The sequence below is a fragment of the Macaca mulatta genome, chromosome 5 (assembly GCF_049350105.2).
Source record: "Macaca mulatta isolate MMU2019108-1 chromosome 5, T2T-MMU8v2.0, whole genome shotgun sequence".
Lineage (NCBI taxonomy): Eukaryota > Metazoa > Chordata > Mammalia > Primates > Cercopithecidae > Macaca > Macaca mulatta.
In genome coordinates, this window is record NC_133410.1 from 60168717 (window position 1) to 60194801 (window position 26085).

Below are 26085 nucleotides of genomic sequence, written 5' to 3' on the forward strand. Positions count from 1 at the left end.
GCTGGACTTCAGAAAACCTAAAAAGTTGTACCATACAGATAGACACAAATGAAAATGTTTTCTAGTAACAGTTGGCCAAAATTACAGAATGACAAAAAACTGAATTATTTCTAGAGAACCATTTCTTTGAAGATTTTGTGAATTGATCTTATAATATTAATTCACCAAAATACACCAATGATAGAAAATATCATGAATTTACCTACAACATAATCACAGTAGTGCTTTCATTCATGTTTTCACAAGGGATTCTGTGATTAATTTGCTTTTTGTTGTATTTCTTTCATTCATCCATTGAATTAATGTTTATTGAATGCCCGTTAAGTGCTAAGCATGGTGTTGGGTACAAATAAATTCTTATTAAAATATGCTAACACTGTCCAGTAACATTTTTTAATTTTAAAGAAATCTAGCTGAGTGTGATGGCACACATCTGTAATCCCAGTTACTTGGGAGGTTGAGCCAGGAAGATCACTTGAGTCCAGGAGTTCTGGGCTGTAGTGCACTATGCCAATTGGGTGTCCACGCTAAGTTTGGCATCAATATGGTGACCCCCTGGGAGCAGGGAAACTACCAGTTTGCCCAAGAAAGGATGAACCAGCCTATGCAATTTATCAGCTCATTTCCACAGCTAGAACACTGAACACTCGGAGTCAGTGAGGCCCAGACTGGAGCAGGGCAGAGTCAGGGAAGCCAGTCACCGGCGCAGCTTTTGCACAACCTCCAAGAAGTCAGACTCACAAGACCTTCTCATGAGTCTAAGCAGGTCAAAACTCTTTTGCTGACCAATAGAGGGATCATGCATTTTAGTAGCCACTGCACTCCAGTCTGAGAACTATAGCAAAACTCCATTTCAAAAAAAAAAAAAAGGTAACTTTTAATATCTATTGAATTTGAAAATATTCATGACATCAATATTACTTTAAACAAAAAAGTTACATTCATAAAGTTAACCATAAAAAAGCCTTGAAGCGCAACATATTAGTTCTGCCCAGAAATTATACAAATTATGTTTCCTTTGTTGCACAAACAAAAGCAATTAGAATACTGTTAGACAAAACTCTAGTTCAAAAGTGGGAAGGAAAACGAAGGGGAGTAGAGAATTCTTCAGTTTAGCTTTATTTATTTCCAGAATGGTTAAAGACTAGTATCTCCTTGTTTATGTTGCTTGAAACAGAAAAAAAAATAATAAGCCTTATTAGTGTTGTTAGTGTTACAGAACCCAAATTCTATGAAACTTTAAAATAGCCTGAAAATAAAGAGGTTTAGATAAATCTTTCTTAAATAAATTTTATTGAGAAGATTCCTGAAATCTTGGATAATCTTGTATATAACAAAATATTGGACTACAAACAGGAAAGCCAGGCCCTTACAGGCACACTTGACAATGCTGAGGTTCCTGTAGGGTTATGATCACCGTGAACCTCCTACAGGGACTTAATTTTTCCCCAATTCTTTTCTCTTTCTGCCAGTTATTGATTCAAATGGTGTTGGAATGTCAACAGATTGTAATTGGTGTATGGAAAAGAAAGCATAGGCCACTCTATCTCTTGCTTCCTTCCAGACCATGAATCATAGCTTCTAATGGAATTATACAGGCAGCGGTGGGTGATGAATGAAGACATTAACACAGGAAACGTTCTAGGTGTTAGGTTGCACACTTCCATACACCTAAACACCAGACTAAGGCACCCTGATTCTCAGGGTTATAAGGCATTATATCTGCTTATATAAGAAGCCACAGGATCAGCATGGCATCTCCCTGGAGCATAAACTTCCATGGTTGTAAAGTAAATTAAAATACTGATTTTGTGCTCCATTAAAATAAACAAGAAAAAAAATAGATGCTTTGAAAGGAATTTCACTCTTATATGGGCCATCAGGCCTCTTTTACATGCTCTCTCCTATACCACTGGAGGCACATTGCTTGCAAGGGAGAGAAGTGATGGTCTATCACCTCCCACTGACTTCTGCTCACTTCCATGCCTCTGTTGTGCTTAGCAATTTATTGTAGTTACATGTGCATTTATTTTGTCTCCTACTAGATTGTATACTCTGTGAGGGCAGAAACTGTGTCATTTCAGTCTTCTGCCTCCTCTATAGCCAGCATATGGCTTAGTGCACTGCAAGGAGTCAGACTCATTAATTCCAGGATAGATGTTGCTCTAGGAATATTGAGGTGGAAAGTTGATTACAAGGAAAATTGTGGAGAATGGGTACAATGTATGTTATTTGGGTGATGGATATCCTAAAAGCCCTGACTTCACCACTACATAATTATGCATGTAACAAAACCACACTTATACCCTGTAAATTTATACAAATTAAAAAATGTGGAGAAATCTGCTATCAAAATTCCCAAACCACTTCAATTGCATGCTTCACTTATAGGGCCTGGAATCCTCATTTTCTCTTCTCCTTTCCCCTTTATCAAAATCTATCTCTTGAATTGTCTTTTACAATATTATAGAAATGATTTTTAAAAACTTAAAGTGTTACTTCTAATAGAAAAATGTGTGTTTCAACAGGGGACAACACCTTAAACTAAAGAAAACTGCAGACATCAGTTAGTGGGTGGAAATTATTTTTGACATGGGGCATTCCCAGATCTCCTAAAGACAACATAGACAGTTACATATTCCAATGACTTATAAGGCCAGCCCTGGAGTGACCCTGTACTGGACCACATGAGTCAAGCTGAACTCATTCTTTTATTGAAAAAAAGTTATTTTCAAAGTTCAGGATGAGCTGTCATTATGCACTGTAGAATGCAGTGAGATGTATCATATAGATTTATATCTATGACAAAGCTCTATTCTCTGAAATATAAAAAGTGATTTGCTACTGATGGGTTTCACTTTTTCATCCATTAAATGAGAAACCTGGCCAACTATAGCAGAGAATATTTAACACTGTATTTTCTATGTGCCAGGAACTATCCTTAGTGCTTGCCATGTATTAAGTCATTTAATCCTCTCCAAAACCCTATGAGATCAGTACTATTATTATCCCAATTAGCTAATGAGTACATTGAGGCAGAGAGGATATGAAGTTTGCTCAAGGTCCCATAGGAGTATATGACAGAGCAAGATTCAAACTTTAATATCAAATTCCAGAGCCTGCCTTCTTAAGCACACTCCATGAGCTCCCAAGACTTTTCCAGGACTGAGAATCTACAAGCTTTTCTCATTTATCCATGATACACATCCGATATTGCATCATTAGCCCATAAAGCATTATAATAAGGAAACTGCACAATATACAACACTAGCATAATGAAGAAATTATAAAGATAATGATTATCCAAGATTCAGCAATCTTCTCAATAATAATTACTTGAGAAACATTTAAATCTCTTTTTTTTTCAGACTATTTTAAAGTTCTATGGTATTTGGATTCTGTAATACTAAGACCACTAATAATTATTAATATTGAAAGTTTTTTCTCCCTTTTGCTGATCCTTTCTCCTTTTGCAGAATGAGTAAATATATCACACTAATCCCATTGTACATAAGAGACAGCAATTACTGAATTATTGATATGGTTTGGCTGTGTTCCCACCCAAACCTCATTTTGAATTGTAACTCCCATAATTCCCACGTGTCATGGGAGAAACCTGCTGGGAGGTGACTGAATTATGGGAGTGGGTCTTTCTTGTGCTGTTCTCACGATAGTGAATGAGTCTCACAAGATCTGATTATTTTAAAAGATGAGAGTTTGCCTGCACAAGCTCTGTCTTTGCCTGCCGCCATCCATGTAAGAAATGACTTGCTCCTCCTTGCCTTCCACCATGATTGTGAGGCTTCCCCACATGGAACTGTAAGTCCAATTAAAACTCTTTCTTTTCTAAATTGCCCAGTCTCGAGTATGTCTTTATCAGCAGCATGAAAGTGAATTAATACAATTACTGATTGTCATACTTAGGATTTGAGAACTATAGGTGTCTTTAGAAGTCATCTTGTCCAAATCCTACATTATAAGATTCTAATCTCCAGTTTTAACTTGTACAAATGTGTATTTCAAATCTAAAATAGAACTACAATATGAAGAGATGTAAATATTTGGCCATGTTTTTATGGGCAAGAGATTTCTACCTACAAAGTGGACAAAGATTCTAAATGTCGAAAAGGACAACATTTTTAGTGGCACAAGAACTAACCTATGTGTTAAGACCTCTTTAGAAGTCTCATACAAAATTTGGAATTTTATCTGTAGACTAACCTAAACTAATAATTTGATCTTCTATTTCCCTTTCACTGAAAGATGTGGGCCACATTTTTCATGATAAACCATTTATAAAACTTGATTATTAAAATCATCTTGTTGTGTGCTTAGCAGACCAGATGAATCTCAGTTAATAGACTCTGTCCTGCAATATTAAAGGCTGATAATTAAGCATATTAATTTATTTTGTATAATTTCTTCTTTCCTTAAAGCACTTTGCAAGTGGTCTAAACTGAGCAGGACTTCAGAAAATTGGGTTCTGAGCACTGGCTCCATTGCCTGCTTGCTCTGTGACCTTGAGAAAGCCACTTAATCTCTTTGGACATCAGATTCTTCATCTACTAAACTAGGGGGTGGGGTTACACTCATCCTCTTTATCCCTTTCTGCAGCTGTCTTAGTGATGAATTTACAAATGGAACTTCAACAGTGTTGGTCTCATTTGAGGGATAGGTCAGAAAAAGTAAAGAAGTCCTTTAAAGTTCTTCAGTCAAAAACCCACAAAAAGTTGAGATTTCTCAAAGTATAGCTATGATAAGGCCATGATATGATTTGCCTTTGCGTCATCTCTCTCAAAAAAATGTGAAATTTTTTACATTTCAGAATTTAAATTCAAATTTCTGATAGGAATATGTGATTGTATTTAAAATCACAAAATCTTTGAGATATATGAGCTATTACAAAACTAAGCTTGAATATGCAATTCTAAAGGATAACCATGTATTATCAAGAAAGTTTTCAATAATCTCTTTGTTCTGTCTAAATATGATATTTATTTAAGCTACCCTATTAGGTCAGCTTAATGGTGTGTCATTTTGACATTTCGCTTCTTAACTCAGGGTACCTTGACCAGGCTTAGGAAAAAACAAACAAAAAAATGAATTTAAAAAAGAGAAAGATTGCAATCTATTTAGTAAAGGTTAACTGAACGAATCCCCAGATTAGATATACTTTGATAAGCAAACAATCATTGCCAGCATCTTGAACTTTGAACAACTGTTAAGAATATAACTAACATGGCTCTAGGGAAAATTTTTATAAGCCATTCATTGTTGCTCCCAAAATACGTTTTCAGAATAGATTAACATAAACAGGCACCATAATGTTTGAGCATCATCTTTAAAGGGGAAAATTACCAACACGCCCCAAATAATAACCAATTTTGGAGAACATTTTTTGAAAAGGGAGGTAATGCCAGAATATTTCATGGGAGACTTGAGGTACTTCTGTTTAGCAATAACATTCTTACTTAACTTCCTTAACTCAGGTTCACTTGATCCCACTATTGGAATCTTGTGATAATCTTTGGCAGAGCAGTCGCAAGTTTGCCAGACATATCATTACCCACATCTTCTTTCTACGTTTTACCTATGTACTCATAATAACATTGAAATATTGTGAAATCCTGCATGCAGGGTCGGGAAGATCTTCTTCCCCAATCTGTGTAAGATATGAGTATTAAGGATGGTTTCTCACGTTAGCCCATTCTTACATTATATAAAATAATTGCACCATTCAATTCCTCAGTTCTGATTCACCTTCCTTTCATAATCCCTTTAGTAGTTCTTTGTAAATATCTGTGCTCAGAATAGTTCATACATATTATTTGCTTCTCTTCCATCTTCTGGTGATTAGACCAGGGTGTAATTCTAATTATTCTAGTCCTTCCATTGTGACTTTGTTAAAGGAGGAAATTGCCACAAACCACTATCATTTTGCTAGAACATTAATACTCAAAACAATCTTTTAGATTTGAGTCAGCTTCTTTTCATGGCTCAATGACTTTACATTTTTCTCTTTAGAAACCAAAACACTTAAAAGGTAATCTACTCTTTAGACTTTCAACATCACATTTTCTCTGAGACGACAGTTTTCCTTCCTCCTTGTGCTACCACTAGATCATAATAAAATGACAGAACTGAAATTATTATTCTTAAAAGATACCAATACTGGGAAAAAATGGAAACAATGCTTTCAGGTATTTAGGCAACATGCAGCAATGTGCAATAAAAATAGCACAGAGTTTGGAGTTAAGTGCATTAGAAAAAAATCCTAGACCTGCTGCCCGCCATGTGACTTTGACCAAGTTATTTAATCTTTCTTCTCCCCAAGTCTCTCATCTACAAATTGGGGCTAGTAATTACTACCTCACAGACTATTTTGATAACTGAACAAGACAGCGTAGGCAAACATATTCAGTTAAGTGTTTGGTCTACTATATGTGGTCAGAAATATCTCCGTTTCCTCAGTCAACATAGAAATATCAAACTCTATGGAAATTAAGAGAGTCATCTGAGCAGCCTAAGGAGAGGCCCATCAGTGACTGTTTCTCCCAGCTTTAGCAATCTCACTAAGAGTTTAAAAAACAAATGAAACAAACCACATAGTTGAAGGGAGAGAGAAAAACATAGGTTCATTGTGCAAGTTGTGTGAGGGGAAAAAAAAGAGTGAACGCATAAAGTAAAAATATGGACATGCGTCCTTCCACATGCAGCCCTAATTCGGCTCTAAAGAAAATGGTGGCAAGAGCACAGACTGTATGGTCATACAATCCCAGCTTCCAACCATGAGTCTGACACACTTACCAGTAGTGTGACCTCAGCCAATTATTTAATGATGGAGTCCATGGTTCCTTGTGTACAAAGTTGGGATAATTGTAATTCCCTTGAAGGATTAACTGATATAATTAGTGTATGTAGAGTAATCAGTATACAGTAGGCATTCAACAAAGAGTGCAACTGTGGTCACTATCATTTACAAAGAGAATTACTCTTAGTTGCTTATTTGGAAGACCTAAACAAATCTCAAATCAGCTACCAATGGGTAAAGAGCAGCAATGAGCCATGCCAAACATTCTACTTATTTGAAAGTACAAATGTTTGTAATTTTCCAGGAAGTTGCTAAGGAAGACATCCTGACATGGAGGACAATATTCTCTTACCTCACACACTATTGGCATAACTATTTGACAGCATTTCTTCTGATAATGTAAAATGTCTGTTCCACATGTGAGAACACAAACACTGTCATTCTGAATTGGATATGCCCTCCATTCCACCAGAATTCTCTCAGAAAGTGTAAAAATTTATGGCTATCTTCTTTGACATCATGAGTCTAACTTTATAGGTTAACAATGGGCTATAATTTTCTTAGTTCCTTTTTTATTTATTTATTTTTTTTTAGATGGGTTCTCACCTGTTGCTCAGGAGTGCAGTGGCCCAATCACAGCTTACTGTAGCCTTAACTTCTTGGGCTCAAGTGAACCTCTTGCCTCAGCCTCCCAAGTAGATAGGACTATGGACATGTGCCACCACACCTGGGTAATTTTTTTTTTTTTTTTTTGGTAGAGACAGGACTTGCCCTGTGTTGTCCAAGCTGGTGTTGAACTCCTGGGCTCAAGTGATCCTCCCGCCTTGGCCTTCAAAAGTGCCTAGATTATAGGCATGAGCCACTGTGCCTGGTCTGTTTTTTATTTTTTATTATTTCAGCATTCACTTTAGCATCATAAGCGTTTTCATGTATGCTAAATTATTTCATCCTAACAACTCTGTGAAATAGACATTACTACTCCCCATCATTCTTGTTGGCTACTCATTGCCAGTGATTTATCAGGGGAAGGAGGTGAGGTGCAAGGACATTTCTCCAGACAAGGACATTTCTCCTGGCAAAGAGGCAACTGTCAGCCATTATCAGCCAGCACTTCTGGTAGCTGGAGAGTGGGTGCACTGATCTGGGAAAGGGGATAAGGATGGATGGGCACCAGCAGAAACTACTATATCCTCATTTTGCAATGGGGGAGTGGAGTGGACAACAAGGATTAGAGCATTTAAGTGACTTACCATCCTAATATAGCTGATAGTGAAAAGCCAGATTCTAAATCAGACTGCCTGATTCCAAGTCAAGTGCTGTATCTCCCATACCATTGGTTTGCTGAAGGAAGAGGGGCAGCTGTGAATGTGTATAAACCTCTTACAAAGTGGTAAGTTGGAAGAGTTACTTCACTAAGAGCATTAATCACTGTAAAAAGTAGTAATCTCCTTAGGTGTGTCTACATTTAATCATTCTCAACTTCAGCTGATGCCCTGCTCATCTCATTTTCTGAGAACTAAAAAGCAAATCCATAAGCATTCTTTCCAGGTTAGCCACAACTTCATGATCTTTGATTTTGAGTCTTTTCAGAAGTGTATTTTAAACTCAAGTCCTGTCCTTTGAGCCTGATCTCGCAGAGTAGTATTTTTTATTTCTTTGTAATAATGGTCAATGCTGGGGCTTGACCAGGTGAAGCCTGATATCAAACAGACTTGTTCTCACATGACATAGGTCTTATACCTCCAGTTTAGATGACATCTATACCCAGCACTTGCACTGTGACCACTACAAGGCATCACAGTGGTGGAATCACCGCACTCCAGCTCCTCTCTGACGTCTTAGATCTAACATCACAGGTTAGTAATGGCTTATACTATCTTAGGTTTTGTCCTTCCTTCCTTTCTCTCTCTCTCTCTTTCTCTCTCTCTCTCTCTCTCTCTCTCTCTCTCTCCTTATTTATTTATCAATTACTTAGCACCTCTTATGTGCCTAGTGACCTAGGCATTTTCATGTGGAAGAAATCTACTTTCAGCTACTCCAGCTTCCTGGTTGAGAGTAGTAAGGGAATAAGACAAGGGGATAGGGAGAGGAGTAAGAAAGAGATAGTAAGTGTCAATCATCAGAAGGCATTCCCTTCAGTAAGCTGAACAGTCATGATGTCCAGGCATAATGTAGCTGGAAGTCATGATTCAGGGTTCTCAAAAGGTGAAACAGGTGGAAGAGAGAGGAGTGGTGGGAAGCAGCATTTATAGAAGCCTATTAGAACCAAGTGCTATGCCAGTTATTTCACTTGATTGTTATCTTCATTTAATTCCCTTATGTTACAAGTTGGTAAGTTTCCAAAAGTAAAGTTTCACAGAACAAAAAGTGATTTTTTTTGCTTGTTTTTTTTGTTTTGTTTCATTTTTGTTGCAAGCATCCAAACTGAAGAGCAGCTCAGCCTGGCATTTTGGCCACTTTGCAGTTCTTCACTGACCCTTCTTGAGCTCCATCCAGCAACTAAGAATTATTCTCTTATGAGCTTAAAAAAACATGAAAGTTCCAGTCTGAGCAATGGAGCCAGATGTCTCTGAAAAAAAAATACATATATATGTATGTATGTATGTATGTATGTGTGTGTGCATGTGTGTGTGTATATATATGTGTGTGTGTGTATATATAAAATAGTTGTATCTTTATGTAGTTAAATAGGAGACACAGCTTGATTTATGGGCTATTATTCTGTTCTTACTGGGATTTTATCCATAAGGGGTTCACAAGTCTAAGAAGCCACTGGTATAACAAAGTATAACCATATACAGTTCCTGGGGGGGAATGAAAGCTATTACTGATTTTACTGCTTCTTCAACATTAAGAGACCCTATCAGACCTCAGTAGGGTCACTATCAGCTCTAACTTTGTTTCTATCCAAATAGACATAATTGAAGGTTAAAATGTTAATTTTACAAATATAAGACTACTTACTTTCTACAATGAGAATTAATATCTAATTTAGTTTTTGATTAATCACTGTGTAGAACATAATTCAAGAAAGATTTGATATTTGAAAATTTCAAGATATTATTTAAATGGCTGTAGTTTCACAAATCCATTCTTAAAACATCTGGTATACTCAAGATAGCACTAATTTTTTTTTTTAATTTTAGAAAATCAAATTCTGAACACAATTTATTTACATTAGCTATCCTATTGACTCAGCAGTTTTCTATTAATTAAGAGTCTTTTGACACTCCTGGTTTTCTTTGAGTATAATATACTTTAAAATAATATTTCTTGGGTGTCTGCTGTGTCCTATGAGTCCATTCATTGTACAAAAATGTGAAGAAGAAAAATTCCCCCCAGTGGAGCTCATTGCAAGCCCCTCGTGACTGTTTTTACTGCTAGCACTTAAGACTGAGTAAGCTCACTTTTGTCATTGCTGTTCAATCAAACACCTTGTTTAATAAATTAGGTATTTAAAAAACCAATTATTGAACAACGGATATGGGCCAGGTACTATGAAGACTCTTGGGATTAAATATGAGTGAGATAAATACAGTTCCTGCCTTTACAGACTATACAGTTTAGTAGACTCAACATTCACCTCTAATTTAATATTCTGAAGTTCAAGGCATGTGGACCTATATTTCTAGAGCAGTAATTCAGCATCTCTCTGCCCATTGATCTAAACTGGTGAAAATGAAAGGCACTAAAAGTATTCTATGTGAGCAGCTCTTCAGCCTACAGTGAAATTGAGAATTGGTAGGCCTCTGGAATGAAGCAGAATACATTCACGCAGCAAATGTTTATTGTATACCAACTCTATACTAGATGATGGGGGTTACAATTTTGGTAGCAGTAGACATATTCTCAGCCCCTCAGAGAGTTTTGCATTCTAGAAGGAAAGATGTTCTAAAAATAACTAATTAAAATATCATGTAAAATAGCACAGATTTCAGTAATAGGTTTTCCTCTCTTTTCCACCAACATAGTGCTGTAAGCACAGCATGACACAATCACCCAATGAGATTTTACACCTGCCATGGAACCCCACTTAGTGACTGTGGCCTTGGAGAACCTAGTGCTCTATGGAAACTGTATCCACAAGTCACTAGGATTATACAAAATGTCTATGTTCAATCTGTGTATTCAACTCCACAGGGAAAGCCTTGGGACCATTGCTCACAAATGTTCTAGTCTTGAGAAAATCTGTAGATGACACATGATGAGTGCATTTCTTAGTAGGCTGAGCGCGCCTGTTCATAGGTGTTGTGTGTGGACATCACAAGTCAAGAAGAGATAGATCTGATATGCCTGGTTGTGTCTCTGGAATCATTTTCTGTCATTTGATTATGTGATTTGACCTTGGTTATCTTCAACTAAGAAATGAAGAACTTAGGCCAGAAGAGAGAGAAAATTCTGATTCTGCATTTACTTATTCACATCCTTTTCAAACTTTGTTTGGAGGGGTGGCTGAAGACATTGTTTGGGACAAATTCCTATCTCCAGCCTGGGGTTATTTTCATTATTCAGGGCAAATAAGTAATACAGCGTCTCACCTCATATTAATTGTTTTCTCCAAATTAGCATTTGGAGAAAATACTCACATGGAAGGCATCACAGTAGCAGGTACATTGGGGCTGCTCTACCTCCAGTGTTTGAGAAGAGCCATTTCCAACTTGTAGGGTTAATGTGCAGACTAAAAGAGATCCACACATAAAGCTCCCTGCAGAGCGTGTCACACAAAGTATAAAAAATGTCTTCTTCTTCTTCTTTCATCATCCCTCTCTCCCTCTAGCTATCTTTTAATATATAAGATGATTTATTTCTAAAAATTTGATTATGCAACAAAATTCTATATATTAGATCTGATTTTCTCATTATTACCTTTTATAAAATTATGCATAAATTTTATAAGGAAAAATTATTATACATAAATTTTATACATAAAATTCATTGCTCTCTCCTTCTAGCTATTCTTTAATATGTAAGATGACTTATTTCTAAAAATTTGATTATGAAACAAAATTCTTTATATTGGATCTGATTTTCTCATTATTACCTTATATGAAATTATGCATAAATTTTATGAGGCAAAAAGAGTCTATCTTAAGCTTTTATGAAATATCTCTAAGAAATATTTTATTTTCTCACATTTAAAAAGTTTCATTGTGTTCGAGAAAATGATGTCCTGATATTAGCAGATAAAATGTCTTTATGAAATTATAAATGGTATTACATTTTGCTTTGAGAAGTTCAAAATACATTTTTAAATATTCATTTAAAACTTCATTGTAGAAAAGGAAAACAAGCTTTACCTGCAGTGCTGTGCCAGATATTATGCTGTTTTGTACAAATAACATTTTATTTAACTCATGCTGTAATGCTGTGAAGAAAGTAGCTTATCTACAACATTTCACGCAGAAGCTTACTTTCTCTTCCTCTTCCTTTGGCTTCCCCGATGCCACACATTCTTGAATTTTCTTTACCATCCTGTTGCTGGTTTCTCTGTCATTCTGTTGCCGGTTCCTCCTAGGTTTCTTAACAGTAGCCAACTCCAATCCCTTGAAACTGAGACCTCTTTCCTTCTCTACCTATCCCCACTTTTGTGGTTATAAATATTCTCAAAACCTGACAATTTGCACATGTATACTTACAGCCTGGTCTCCTTTGCTGACTGCAGATATGACTATCCAAATGGCTCCTTGACAATTAGCTTGGGCAGCAATAGAAATCTCAAACTTAACTTGTCCAAAATTATATACTCCTCCCAAAGAGTTTTCCATTTCAGTAAACAGTAACTCCATCTTTCCAGTCGCTCAGCCTAAAACTGCAGTGACATCCTCAACCCCTCTGCAGTTTCCGTGCCCTCTTGATTTCCATTCAGTCTGTTTCAGCCACACTGATTTTTTTTCCCTTTATACCACAAGGCATTGAGTCTTTGCACTAGCTCTTCCCTCTGCTGAAGACTGTTTCCCTCTACTGAAATGGTCTTCTCTCAGACAGCTGCCCTCCCTGTCCTGCCTTAGAATTTTTGCTCCTTAGTGAACAATTTTTGACTGCCCTATTTATAATTCTAACTCTCACCATCTTCAGCTCTTCATCTCTTCCTGCAGCAGATACTTCCTTTCACCTTCTCTGCATTATTTTATTCTTTAATACTTGTAAGCATTTGACATACTATATATTTTCCCCTTTCACCAATTTAGTAACTGACTTTCCATGTTCCCCTCCTTCTTCCTACACATACACTAGAATATAAACTTAAGAAGGGTGAAGATTTTTGTCAGGTTTTTTTTTTTTTCACTGCTCTATGCAGTACCTAGAACAGTCCTTGGAACATTGTAGGCATTCAATATATATCTGTTGAAGGAAACCTAATTTCACAGTTGAAGTAACTGCATCTCAAACCTTGGCTTAGGTGACACTGGGTGTGAATAACAGCTTGAATGACAGAACCCAGTTCTGTCTGTCTCAACACACATCCTGAGCCATCAGCATCATTTTGCTGTTAATATTTTCTATGTATGTATGTATTTATGTATCTATCTATCTATCTATCTATCTACTCGGTATCAACTGACTCAAGACTTGAATATATCCGACTGCCAACATGATATCTCACTGGGGAAATAATAGATATCTCACACTAACCTGTACAAAATCAAGTGTGTTCATTTTCATTAGCAGACAAACAGTTCTGAGAACTAGAGGCTGCCAATGGCCCTTCTCTTAGAAATGATAGGATCCCTGCTCTGGGAAAGGACAGGGAAGGATCAGAGTTCCTTTCTCATGGGCCCAGGTGATTGTGTTCCTTGCCCTCCTGGCATGAAGCTCACGACTGTGCATGCCACATGCCTTACTTTTCCAGGAAGTCTTGTTTGCACATTCTTAATGCTTTGAAGAAACAGTATGTATATGAAAATTAAATTCTAGGTAGGAACGATCTATAAACTGCAGAGTATGTTGTTAGAGGTTTCATCAGTGTTTGGAAAATCTTCCTCCTTATATGAGGTCAATGCAGTGGCTCACACCTGTAATCCCAGCACTGCCTCCTGGGCTCAAGCGATTTTCCCACCTCAGCCTGCCAAGTAGTTAAGATTACACGCTCCCACAGCACACCCAATTCCTGGGATTTAAATCCCAATGCTACTACCTACTCCTATGTGATCTTGGACAAGTTGCTTAACCTCTCTGCATTCAGTTACTAATCCATAAAACTGAGATACAAAGAGCACTTACTTTGAGGATTTGTGTGTTAACACAGATGAACTGTTATGAAAGTGTTGTCATTGTTACTATGGGTCTTAATCTCCACATGTGTAATGTGATTGGAAAACCCAGTTCAATGACATCATAAAGGAGCTGCTTAAAACTTACAGAGTAGTGCTTAAGAACACACTCTAAAGTTGGATATTGCTGGATTAAAGACTCATTTCCAAAACTTACTGTCAATGTGGGTTTGGACAACATCTTATCCTTTCTACATCTCCTTTCTCAGTCTAAAAAATAGTGCCAGTAGTATCTACCTCAAAATATGGCAAATAATTAAGTTAACTCTTGTCAAGCCTTCAGATGGAACCTGGCACACAATTAGTGCTAAATAATTGAGAGCTCTCATTCTTACCACACAGAAACAGAAGTAAATTATCAGATGAAAATTTTAAAATGTAGTCCAAAGAGTTATCTGATATATATAGTCTTACATACTAGCCCCCTGCCAAAAAAATGGGGGGGAAGGAAGGAAGGAAGGAAGGAAGGAAGGAAGGAAGGAAGGGAGGAAGGGAGGAAGGGAGGAAGGGAGGAAAGAAGGAAGGGAGGAAGGGAGGGAGGGAGAAAGGGAGGAAGGGAGGAAAGAAGGAAGGAAGGGAGGGAGGAAGGGAGGAAGGGAGGGAGGGAGGGAGGGAGAAAGGGAGGAAGGGAGGAAGAGAGGAAGGGAAAAGTTATTTTACCTAAAAAGCATTGCACTTTCCATTTTATACAACACTGTTTTGTGATCCCAGGCCTAGAAGAAACCAATTGCTCAGGGCACTGGTCACAATTAAAATTAAAATTCAAGAACTCTTGATAGTCTGAGGTTTGTTCCCCAAACCCAGCCAGAGAACTCATTTCCCTTTTTACAAAGACGTCAATTCAATTCAGCATCCTGGAAAGAAAACACAATGTTCTCACACTGGTCTCATAGTTATTTACCTTAAAAAGAGGCTGCATATTTTGGAATAACTTAAGCAATGGTGTAAATCAGAGAGACCAGACCTTCGTCAGAGTGAACCTGATCTTTAGCAACCTTGCCCAATCTCTCTATTTTTTCAATGAATCAATTAAATATCAATATGTATTGATATTTATTAAATGAAATATCAATATGTATGGTAGTTTTTATTATGTAAGTTGTCAGAGATTTAATCTTTTTCTTAAATAAATAATCCACCAATTTTTGCTCAACTATAATCTAAAGGAATGTAATGTTCTGAACTAAATTCTTAAATCTCCACTGGAGTTTTCTATTGTTGCTTTCTATTTTCTAAAAGGATCACAGGCAGAACAATATTTGTTAAGAAGGTAAGTGATCCTTGTATAATTTTATATAGTTTCAGAATGTCTCTCCTGACCAAAAATTGTCATTTCTTTGTTCAGAGAAATTGCACTTTAGTGAGACAGTTACCTGGGAGATTCTCTGATGGTGTGATTTATTGTTGGCAGCAGCCACCTAGTCCAGTTGAAACAGCGTAGGTATAAAGTCAAATGGTTTATAAGTAGAATCCCAATCCCTCTGCTTTCTGCCTGCGTGATTCTAAATAACTGAGTCCTCATTATTTACCTATCAAATATAACTAATACTCTCTTCTTATAAAACTGTATTAAAATCAAATAAATAGAACCACATATAAAGCCAGCACACGCCTAGCTTAAAGCAGATTCTTAATATATATTTGCATTTTCACCTTCTTTGTAACATTTGCTTTATTATAATCTCAAAAGTCAGGAATATAGAGATCAATATGCATATTATAATCATCCACATCAGTGTAATGAGTTAGATTTTACAAATTGTTTGCATTTATGTCATTGGAAACTTAGGCTCTGGGAAATGATCTTTTGCAAAGCTGCTAAGATACAAAGCTGAGACAACGGACCCAGTTCTCCCTGTGAAATTGTTTTGTGGATTGGTATCATCGGCTTCCTGAAGCACCTTTATTAAAATAGATTTGGAAAGTAGCTAGTTTGGGAGCCATGTCTTTGGTTTTGAAAGCTGCAAGGTGGAAGAGCATGTTCAGGTTGATACAGGATCTGAAGATGGAACAATCACATACCCGACATTATTCCCAAGGAAAGAGCCAGCCTGCTGGGCTGGATAAAGAAAATTCACTATAAAGTGTGTTTATCCTAAGGACAAGGACTGCCTGGCTTGCCTATAAATGCCAAGTGGAGCACCTCTAATAGATATTCTTTATATGCAAGTTGTGAAACGGACTTTAAAATTTTATAAAGAAAATAAAAAAGAGAAAGAAATGGAAAAGAAAATTCCAACAGAAATTCTTCAGGTAAGATTGCAAGAGGAAGTTGTTTTTGCTTTCCTGTGCTAGTAGTTTCTTTCTCAAAGTGGTTCTTCCAGCTAGTTCTGATGACTCACATCCTTGGCTGCAGGCACTTTGTTTATCTTGAGTGCGATAAAGCAGAGGTCCCCAACCATTCTGGCACCAGGGACCAGTTTCATGGAAGACAATTTTTCCACAGACAAGGAGTGGGGAGACAGTTTAGGGGTGATTCAAGCACATTACACTTATTGTGCATTTTATTTCTATTATTACTACATTGTAATATATAATGAGATAATAATTATACAACTCACCATGATGCAGAGTCAGTAGATGCCCTGAACTTGTTTTCCTGCAACTAGATAGTCCCATCTGCAGGTGATGGGAGATAGTAACGGATCATCAGGTGTCAGATTCTAATAAGGAGCGTGCAACCGAGATCCCTCCCATGCACAGTTCACAAGAGGATTTGTGCTCCTATGAGAATCTAATGCCACAGCTGATCTGACAAAAGGTGGAGCTCAGATGGTAGTGCAAGCAATGGGGAGCAGCTGTAACACAGATGAATCTTTTCTTGCTCACCCGCCACTCACCTCCTGCTGTGCGTCCTGTTTCCTAATAGGTCACAGACTGGTCCAGGCCCGGGGATGGAACCCCTGCTGTAAAGCATCATGAAATGTGAGCCCTCATGGGATCTATCAAAGTAAATAGCAAGCAAACATCTCTCCTGAGCATCTACTATATGCCACATAGTAGGTACTCAATATAGATGTTTTAAACAGATATTCTACTTAACTCAAATAGGATCCTGATTGTGACTTCTCAAAAGTCTGTAATCTATACATCTAATACATATTATAATCATTTGCATCAGTGTAATGAGTTAGAGTGTACAAATTTTCTGGATTTATGTCGTTGGAAACTAAGGTTCTGGACTTATGTGGCCTTTAGTCTGATTTGCTACTAAGAATATCTGACCGGGAGTAAATATCTCATGTTGTTTCTCTGTCTGGATATAAGCTACTCTAGGGCAAGGACTAGGTCTTGTCTGTGGAGGAAAGAGTATTTAGCACGGCATATGTGGAATACATGGATAACTTTTCTTTGACGGATTACTTTTGTCTAAATCATCAAGTCACTATTATAGACACAGTTGCTGCCTAGAAAAATTCAGACAATTTGGTTTATATGTAGTGGCATTAGTAATATTTTATTTAAAACCTTCAGAACGCCAGTGTTCTAGGCTGTAATCCAGTTAGTAGAATGTTGGGTTTTTTTAAAAAAAAAAAAAAAAAGCTTGAAATCAAAAGTAAAAAAGGCAGATGGTCTGAGGGGTTATTTCACCAGGGTTACGGCGAGGCCTTTCCACAGAGAAGCCGCCTTCCAGTGGTCACATTGCTGAAGTCTCTTCAGTGCTCCCCTCAACTCCTTTATTTTCTATTTCATGAGGTAATTTTTATACAAAAAATATTTACAGAACACTCTGATTTACTATAACTCCTTAGCAAAAAAAAATATATATATAATCTAAAATACTGTAAAACAAATTTTCCCAATTGGTTTTGGATAACTTTCTTCTTTTACATTCTCTCCCGTTTCCTCCAGTTGCTTGTTGCATGCCTTTTTAGCATGCCTTCTAAACAGCCTACCCTGCCACGTGCCATGATTACTGTGACCACATCTTCGGAACCAGAAAACAGGATACCTGGCCCAAAGCATGCACTCATAAAGCAGAGTGTTTTAAATTCGGAATGCCACAGAAGACAGAAGATAACATGCTCACTACACTTGTAGAGCAACACGCAGCCAGCCATTTCCAGTGCAAATTATCTCATTGCATAGTGTGACAACTAAAGGTCATAACTATAATACAAATCGTGTTTTTCTTGTAATCTATCCTTCAGTTAAATGTGAACTCCAGGAGAGCAATAACTGTGGGTATCCCGAGCACTGAGGTCTGTGACCAGCATATCATAAACTGTAGTTGTACATAGGGGAGAATCAATAACTATTTGTTGAAGTGAATACATTTTATTGCAGCCCTTTTCATAATATTAACACAATAGACATCATAGTGTAACTAACAGTTCCTTAGAAGTGGATATCAGGCACTTGGCTACCACCAACAAGCAACTGTGAATGAGTAACTTCTCTGAATATCTCTTTGTTCATCAGGAAATTGAGAGAGATGGGGCAGATTTATTTTTTAGGTCCCTTCCGCTTTGTGAAGTGCTATTTCTCTCCACCTTCACTTAGGATAATTCATTCACCAGGGCATGCAGACATTAGTTATTGCTCAGAACTCAGTGTTTCCAGTAGACATGGATTGGGAGCAATAAAAGTGGACCCAGAACTAGTTACTGTGAATTTCTACTTGTATACAGAATGCTATAGAAGTTCAAGATATGGAAAGGGATGTCTAGCCCATGTGGAATAAATACTCGATCTTTTAATGCTTCATTTCTAGAACCATAGTTTGTGTTAAAAGAACCACCTTCACCAAGCAGTCCAATGAGAACAAACTCTAGGACAAACATATTCTTCCAACAGAGCTAACTAGATGGAGAAAAAGAAAATGAATGAAATCTAGGGAAAAAAAATAGAGCCACCCAGTACAGGACAGAGCAGGTGGAGGAGCAGTATGTTCAGACCTCATTTCAGGTAGAACTCAGAGGGACTGTAAGTGATGCCTGGAAACACTTGTTGAACAACAGTGAGCTCCTGTAGAACCAAGGGACTATCATTCTCCTATTGCAGAATAATTTTTCTAGATACTTGATTTTATTATAATGAAAGTTCCTTCTTATATCTTAATGACCTTAGGGAGTTGGTATTCATATCCTGTGAGTTGAGAGAAGAGAGTTTTTCCAGTGGGAACGTGAATAAGTTTAAATGACTCATCCTTCAAGTACCAAGCACCACTGTTCCCAGGTTTAGATGACAATTACTATTCCTTCAGTGAACCATGGCCACTCTGAGATTGGGGGTGGGGAGGAGAAAGGAATGGAATGCCAGTGAAACCATCTTCTATTGTCATCCTGCTCTGGGGCCTCACTCAGTCGTAGTCTTGCATCTCAGACCTTGGCCTCTTTGTGAAATAAACATTTCTTGGCCCTGTCTTGCAGGAAAATTGGAAGCCTGACCCTAAAATAAGTGAATATCATCCATAGGCCAGGCCAAAAGAAAACCAGGGAACATTTGGCACAAAGGAGCTCTCTTCAAGAAATTATTTTCCATGTCATATTTGCATAAATTAGTCATGGGCCCACCAATTCAATGAAAGAGGAAAAGAGCATGCATGACCCTAGCGTGCTGGCATCCTCTTGTCCTTTATAGCTAAGGTCAGACTGTTTCTCCTTTTACCTCATGTTGGCTCCTCTTAGTGGACTAAGACTGGCAAATCTGAGGCTACAGATTGTGCTATGAGTGAGCAACTGGAATTGCACAACATTTTCCTTGGCTAATATTTCAGTTTGTTGAGTCAGTGACCTGACAAGTAGCTACAGCCCATGAAACAGCATTTTCCGACTCAGTGCATGTGAGAAAGAAGTAGTAGCTAAAGGTTCAGCACAGTAGACACTGTTGACACAGCCTTCTGACTCCACAGCATTGTTCTAGGATCTAGATTGCTCCCTACTTAACTCAGTGGCATTGCCTCCTATAAATTCTATGTAAATCTCAGACCCTCAGTAACATGTCCCAAGACGCATGATGAACAACATTTGGTATTCAGTTTTCTCCAGCGCTGTGAAAGTGTCCCACCAGGAAACAATAAGGGCTTTTAGCCTACTAATTCATGAGCAATTTGATGCCTCTTACGTGGTAAGTGCAAGTTGGGAAATGAATTTCCTGCTGCTAAAATTCCAACACTTTAGAAACTCTTCAGTGAACAAATAAAAGTTTATTCTTTGCAATAATAATGGAAACAAAGACTTTCATAAAACCAAACAACTGAAATGTCTTGATAAACGCCTGCAGAGTTGGCTAGGTTTCTAAACCATTAAATGATGAGTTTACCTCTTCTTACAGTTTTTCAAGAATCCATTCAAGCATCAAGATAGGAAAGAGTATGATTCTTCGTTTTTCCTAGTCATGCTCCATTGCTCTATGTTATCATAAAATGACTTTAATTCAAGTGTTATTCCATTAATTGCCCAAGAAATCATATTTGAAAGAACTAAATGCTTATATATGTATGCTTACATGTCCCATCTGGAAGTCTTAACCTTTAAAACTGTACTCCAGCCCCTTCCCCAAACGTCCTTCCCCAACTCCTTATGCACTTACTGGATTCAAAGCACAGCAATGTAAAAGCTGTGAGAAGAAAAAAATATAAATTGAAAGAAAACTTTTTTTTTTCAGAAAGATAATTAAATTCAAAGTAAAAATAACTACTTGTTTTCAACTTCAACTCTTCAACTATTTCTCCTAGAATTTTTTTCCAAATCTCTTACTCCAAGTCTAACACTCCATTTCATTTTTCTCTTTCATGATTATGTATTTTAACTCATAGGTACACTCTTTAACACAGGGGCTATCCCTGAGACCCATCCCAGAGCCTGAGAAGGGCTTGGCACTCTCCTTGTCAGATAGCCTGTTGCCTCCTCGGCTACACTGTGAGCTCCTTGATAGAAAGAATTGTGTTATCTGTGGCTCTCAGAGCCCTATTCAGATATATGATGCATAACATGTGCTTGTAGAGTTGGTAAACTGAATATATGTGGAGCCTCCAGAACTGTGTTCCCATTGAGGATGACAGGAAACAGATCAATCCTTGTCCCACATGGCCTAAATCTTAGTCTGACAAATATCTGGAAATAATTACAAAAATATAAGATGGGAATGACTTGGGAGTCCAGAATGGTGTCTGAACCCTAGTCACTGCCTTGGGCACACATTTCTCATACTACTGCAATGTCACAGTTGTTGACTTTCGGTTCACTCAGTTGGTCATCTCCTTAAAGTTGGTTAAGGAACCTCATATCCCTCATCCTACTGTTTTCTTCTACCAGAAGTCCCCTTTGCTCAGGACTTCTAGTGGTTCCCTCCTTTTAACCCCAGTATCAGCCCTTTATCCCTAACTCTTTGCCTGCCAAATGACATAGGAGCAAAGAATGAGAGGGAGCTTTCTTGGAGGTAAGTAGTACCTGCAAGGTAATCAGATCTTTCATACTACTCAGATCTGTGGCCATATCATGTGTGATTATGTTACAAGAGTGTCTGTTTCCCTTATCATTCCATGCTGTATAAACTCAATCTCAGGAAGAAAAAGAAAGAATTTTAAATGCTCATCCTGCACTGATGAGTTTTGTTTCAGAATGTTGCCTCCGAGATGCCTAACGCCATGCAGCAGAGAAAGCAGGCACATTAAAACGTGTGCCTCAAAGCTCTACTGGGAGATGGGAAGTTCAGCTTTCTATGGCTCCATAGTGAAAGAGATCAGAAGCAACACCTCTCTGGACCACCAGGACTTCAGAGTTGCTTGCTCATAACCAGACAACTCGTGAAGGCTTCTGCACCCAGCCAGATATGTGTTCTTTTCACTTTTTTGGTGAATGTGACATATCTTACAATTTTTTTAAAAAACGGAATAAAGAAATCCATGGTGAGAGGTGAGACTGCAGTAGAGAACCCTGTGAAAGATATGCTAAGTGTCTTTTCTCTTCAGCCTTCACCATAAAATTTTGCAGAAGCCTTAAAGACAAAAATTATAAGATGCTTGGGTTTCCCTTGCTTCTGTTGACAATTGAGCAATATCCCTGAAATTTCTCTGGAAATAGGGACAATTTTTTCCAGAAAAGTGCTGGCTGCTTGTCCCAAATAAACTTCTAAGTGAACCATCTGTGCATAATCTAAACATTCTTCTATGTCACAAGAAACACAAATTTAGACTCTAGAATACTTTCAAAGGAATAGAATTATAGAAGGGATCTTTGAAGTTACCTTCCAACCACCTTAATTTACAGTTGTAACAAAAGTCTGGGGAAATCAAATGACTTGACCTCCATTCCACAGCTATGCACTCAAAACTAGGATAGGAACTTACATCTCCTAACTCATAGTCCGATGTGCTTTCCACTAGAAACTTGTGCCTGTCAACATTTTAGTACCAAATGCAAGTTTAGATATTTATAAGTGAGTTCAGATAGCAGCATTTACCTTTATTAACCAGTATCAAATATAATTTTGGAAATATAACTAAGATTATTCTACAAAGAACTTTGAGGAAAACTGAGATTCTCATGTTCTGTTTAGCCCTAAATAATGCTCCACGAAGTGACTTTGGAAATATTTCAATTTCCAGACAATTCTGTGGGTGCTGTGGCTCACACCTGTAATCTCAGCATTTTGGGAGGCCGAGGAGGGTGGATCATCTGAGGTCAAGAGTTCAAGACCAGCCTGTTCAACATGGTGAAACCTCGTCTACTAAAAACACAAAAATTAACCGGACATGGTGGCACATGCCGGTAAATCCCAGCTACTTGGAAGGCTGAGGCAGGAGAATCGCTTGAACTCAGGAGGTGGAGGTTGCAATGAGCAGAGATCACTCCATTAAACTCCAGCCTGGGCAACAAGAATGAGTCTCTGCCTCAAAAAAAAAAAAAAAAAAAAAGAAAAAAGAAAGAAAGAAAGAAAAGAAAAGAACACATAGCTATAGTTTAAAACCATTATTATAAACGTGAAACACATATAAATGGTAAATGTTCATATGTGTAACAACCACTCAGATAAAGAAATAACACATTACCAACATTCTCAAAACCCTCTTCCCTATTTCACCTCTTCCTGTTTCCTTTGAGTAATCACCTCCTGATTTTTTCCATAGTCATTCCTTTGCCTTTCTTTATACCTTTACTTTCTGTGTGTGCATTTCTAAACAATCCAACTTATGTTGCCTGGTTTTGTGCTTCACATAAGTGAAATCATACTTTTTGTATTTTTTGTGCCTTGCTTCATTTGCTCCACAGTATGTTTGTGTAATTCATCCATGATACTCCACGCAGTCATAAGTGGTTTATTTTCTTTGCCATTAGGGATTAAGAGCAGAGACTCTAGAGCCAGACTTCTCAGGTTTAAATCTCAGCTCTATTCTTGTTCAGATGTGTAACCTTGTGCAAATTATTTCCATCTTTCTGTACTTTAGTTTTAATTTACCTGGCGCTGATTGTGGGGTATGGTGTAAGTTAGGGGTCTTAGGTAAACCTCCCTGGGAAGATCTCTGAGATGGTGATTTGTAAACATGTGGTTTATTGGAGCATGAGCATGGGAACGATACCTTAAAAAAGGTGAGGAGGGCAGATTTGGGCAGAGGAGAAACTTGAATGGCGAAGCATATGCAGCAGAGGCCCCAGCAGGTCCTGTAGGAGCTTTCAGCTTGTCTCAAATTGATAGAATTTGTATCCCCACATCAGCCAGTCTCTGGATGTGAGATGCCTTCAGGGAGGGACCACAGCCTTCAGCAAGGCAGCTCCTGTAGGCCAAGGGCAATTCCTGAGGAGTGATTCAGCTGCGACCTGTCAATTAGCAATATTGCAGCTGGAACAATTAGTGTCACCATTCTGAAGGGGAAAACTGGGAAGGGCACCACAGCATCCGAGACAGGGTCCAATTTGATTTTTTCCCGTACAGATACTCGATTGTCCCAGCACCTTTTTCCACGTTATATAATGCTACCTCTTTCGTATCAAATGCCCATACAGTAGTCTATTTCTGAGGCTATTAAAAGTTATGTTTCCGGCCAGGCTTGGTGGCTCACGCCTGTAGGCTCACGCCTGTAATCCCAGCACTTTGGGAGGCCCACGCAGGTGGATCACCAGGTCAGGAGATGGAGACCATCCTGGCTAACACGGTGAAATCCCGTCTCTACTAAAACTACAAAAAAAAAAATTAGCCGGACGTGGTGGCAGGGGCCGGAACACCAGCTACTTGGGAGGCTGAGGCAGGAGAATGGTGTGAACCTAGGAGGCGGAGCTTGCAGTGAGCCAAGATCGTGCCACTGCACTCCAGCCTGAGCAACAGAGCGAGACTCTGCTTCAAAAAAAAAAAAAATTATGTTTCGTTCGTCAATTATCTGATTAAAACAAGTTGATATCAATATGTATATAGAAAATTACCCAATGGAACAAAGAACAAAGAAAGAGGACTTGATATATTAGATATCAAGAGTTGCTGTAATTATCTCTTTTTTCACAGTCTCTTTCCTTCCTTTTCTTGTACATGAAATGTCCTCACCTGTCTTGTCTACCAGGGATGCAGAATTCTTCTGTGAATTCTTCAAGACTAAACAGAAACATGATTTCCCCTCAGAAGCTGTCACTGGCCCCAGGTCCTTCTTCCTCTGTCATTCTTCAGAATTGAGTGCTTTGTCATAAACTGCCGGTTCAAGCCTTGAGTAACGTCCTATAGCTGTATGATCTTGGACTATCTTATTTAAACAACATACTTCATAATTTTCTGTAAAAATTCAAATTAACCCTTTTTCCTCTCTTCAGTGCGGGGCACCCACAATTTGTGCGCTCTCTTTCTGCTGCTCCCCAGCTCTCAGATACAGCTGACACCATGGGTTTCGGAGACCTGAAAAGCCCCACCGGCCTCCAGGTGCTCAACGATTACCTGGCAGACAAGAGCTACATCGAGAGGTATGTGCCATCACAAGCAGATGTGGCAGTATTTGAAGCCGTGTCCGACCCACCGCCTGCCAACTTGTGTCATGCCCTACGTTGGTACAATCGCATCAAGTCTTACGAAAAGGAAAAGGCCAGCCTGCCAGGAGTGAAGAAAGCTTTGGGCAAGTATGGTCCTGCCGATGTGGAAGACACTACAGGAAGTGGAGCTACAGATAGTAAAGATGATGATGGTATTGATCTCTTTGGATCTGATTATGAGGAGGAAAGTGAAGAAGCAAAGAGCTGAGGGAAGAACGTCTTGCACAATATGAATCAAAGAAAGCCAAAAAACCTGCACTTGTTGCCAAGTCTTCCATCTTACTAGATGTGAAACCTTGGGATGATGAGACAGATATGGCAAAATTAGAGGAGTGCGCCAGAAGCATTCAAGCAGATGGCTTAGTCTGGGGCTCATCTAAACTAGTTCCAGTGGGATATGGAATTAAGAAACTTCAAATACAGTGTGTAGTTGAAGATGATAAAGTTGGAACAGATATGCTGGAGGAGCAGATCACTGCTTTTGAGGACTATGTGCAGTCCATGGATGTGGCTGCTTTCAACAAGACCTAAAATCCATCCTGGATCATGGCATTTAAATAAAAGCTTGAAAGATTAAAAAAAAAATTCAAATTAAATTGTTAACTATTACCACTTAGCTCTATATTATAGCTCAAATTATTTTTATTTGCCATTACAGACAATGAGTTTCTTCAGTGCAGGGATCATGGACCATTCAGCTCTGGATCCTTATCACCTGGCACAGTTTTATCATATGGATATGACTGAGATTGAAGATGGTAAGGCTCATAATCGAGAATACAAGTAGTATATTGGCTCACTGGAAAGAATGGTCAGACGTTCATATACAAGTCACTTATTTCTGAAAATAAAGCCACAATATTGAATAATGTAGCTTCAAGCCAGGATGCTAGCAATTCTTTTCTTAATTCAAAGTTCCCATTTTCCACCTACTCTTTTCTCTAAGTAAAGGATGCCCCCACTCACCACCTTCAATGCCCTACACAAAACCGCAGATTTCCCTGTAGGCTGGGGAAAACAGATAAACTGAAGGAGAAGGAGAAGCAGGAGG

At 38.2% G+C, this 26085-nt stretch overlaps 2 long non-coding RNA genes and 1 pseudogene across 3 annotated transcripts; 2 read left to right on the forward strand and 1 right to left on the reverse strand.

Moving 5' to 3' along the window:
• Positions 1 to 3732: 3732 nt before the first annotated feature.
• Positions 3733 to 24771, forward strand: LOC144340911 (uncharacterized). Its single transcript, XR_013417457.1, has 3 exons — positions 3733 to 3819; positions 17935 to 18185; positions 24578 to 24771. It is a non-coding gene; the product is annotated as an uncharacterized LOC144340911 (long non-coding RNA).
• On the reverse strand, positions 10324 to 14069 carry LOC144340910 (uncharacterized). The gene is made up of 4 exons (XR_013417456.1): positions 14029 to 14069; positions 12109 to 12116; positions 11398 to 11516; positions 10324 to 10685 (listed from the first exon to the last, which is right to left on the reverse strand). It is a non-coding gene; the product is annotated as an uncharacterized LOC144340910 (long non-coding RNA).
• Positions 24772 to 24839: 68 nt separating the features above from the next.
• Positions 24840 to 25619, forward strand: LOC704347 (elongation factor 1-beta pseudogene; annotated as a pseudogene). The gene has a single exon (XR_012896.5). The product of XR_012896.5 is annotated as an elongation factor 1-beta pseudogene (transcript).
• Positions 25620 to 26085: the final 466 nt, after the last annotated feature.